This window comes from Mandrillus leucophaeus, unplaced genomic scaffold, assembly GCF_000951045.1.
Source record: "Mandrillus leucophaeus isolate KB7577 unplaced genomic scaffold, Mleu.le_1.0 Scaffold9, whole genome shotgun sequence".
Classification (NCBI taxonomy): domain Eukaryota; kingdom Metazoa; phylum Chordata; class Mammalia; order Primates; family Cercopithecidae; genus Mandrillus; species Mandrillus leucophaeus.
The window spans coordinates 1,359,363-1,361,389 of record NW_012109807.1 but is presented as its reverse complement, the minus strand read 5'-3'; positions in this window follow the sequence as shown (position 1 = coordinate 1,361,389).

Below are 2,027 nucleotides of genomic sequence, written 5' to 3'. Positions count from 1 at the left end.
GAAATAACCAGGATCTGTGAAGGAATGGCAGGTCCAGGGCCCAGGGCTCTTGCCCACAACTGTGACAGCTGTGAGAAGAGCATGGGAATGGAAATAGAGTTCATGGGGCCACAGTGCCTCTTGGGGAGCTTACTGCACAAGGAGGAGTCACATATGTTTGGTCTCAGCATCAGTAGAGCCTCCGCAGGCCCACAGCTCGGGGCTACCGCCCACTCCCTTCCCAGTTTTGGCAAGGTGTCCCATTTGCGGTGGTGGTCTGTACCTGAGCAATCTCTAAGTCTGGAGAAGGAAAGCCTGCAGATCCCATCTGCCAAATTTACCTTGTGCTTCTTAGTCTGACATTCAAAGCCTTTCATCATCTTATCCCTTTTCCAAATCTACTTATAACAATAAACCAGTTCACGAGTTACCCCAAAATGTTTTGCCAAATATCTACCCACACACGTGTTTTTATTAGATTTCCTATGACTACATAATCTATGGTGTCTCTCTGATTAAATTAATTCTATTTATCCTTAAAAGTGTTTGATAAATGTTGCTGGTTCAATCACTTAACAATTTGCACCTGCACATATATGCACTTAAATACACACATGGGTTAAATGGTTAGCATGCACCACACCAAAATAAATTCTAAATGGAGAAAACATTAAATATTTTTTATAATACAACACTAAAACATCTAGAAGGAAATAAATGTGAATTTTCGATAACATTTTTTGGGAAAAAGTTTAGTGCATGGCAAAAAAAGAAAACCCAGAAACCGTTAAAGGAACATAAGGAAACATAAAAAATTAAATATGTGAACAATCACTGTAAAAAATGGAAGTTTTTTTAAAAACTAAAAAATACTGTGACATATACTTGACAAATTGTTATTCGTTTTAATATATAAAGGGCTCTTACATGTAATAGAATACCTTAGCAGCGGTAGTGCAAATGGGCTAAGGCTTTGGAATAGCTAATTTATAGAAAATAAATTTCCAATAAATAGACAGAAAACAGGTCAGTGTTTTTTGTAGCTAAAGAAGTGCGAGTTAAAATTACATAGTGTATTTTTAAACCTCAAAGTGAAAAGTAAAATCCCTAATTGTAATACCTGTGTTGGTGAGGGTTCAGGATAACGTGACTATTATAGCAATAAAAGTATACATTGGCTCAGCTGTTCCAACCATACAATTTTGGCATCACAGTGGTGCAAAGGTAATAGCGGTTTTTGCATTGTTGAAATTTGCCATTTGATATTGGAATACATTCTTAAATAACTGTGGTTATGTTATATATCATTTTAATGCACACTTCTCACTTTGTTCTTTGATAATGACTTATTACATGCCGTGTATTTTATATTTATTTTAGACTATGGAAACTGTGTTAGACAAAAAGCAAATTTGAACACATTTCTTATTCGAGTTCAAAACAGGTCATAAAGTAGCAGAGACAACTTGCAACATCAACCACACATTTGGCTCAGGAACTGCTAAAGAACGTACAGTGCGGTGGTGGTTCAAGAAGTTTTGCCAAGGAGATAAGAGCCTTGAAGACAAGGAGGAGCTGGGCACAATGGCTCACACTTGTAATCCCAACACTTTGGGAGGCCGAGGCAGGTGGATCACCTGAGTCAGGAGTTTGAGACCAACCTGGGCAACATAGTGAAACTCCATCTCTACTAAAAATACACAAAAGTTAGCTGGACGTGGTGGTGCCTGTAATACCAGCTACTCAGGAGGCTAAGGAAGGAGAATCACTTGAGCCTGGGAGGCAGAGGTGGCAGTGAGCCTAGATTGTGTCACTGCACTCCAGCCTGAATAACAGAGTGAGACGTCGCTTCCAAAACACATTAAAAAAAAAAAAAAAGAAAAAGAAGATGAGGAATGTAGTGGCCGGCCATCGAGAGTTGATGACCAGTTGAGAGCAATCATCAAAGTTGATCCCCTTAAAACTATATGATAAGTCGCTGAAAAACTCAATGTCAACCATTCTACAGTCATTTGGCATTTGAAGCAAACTGGAAAGATGAAAGAGCT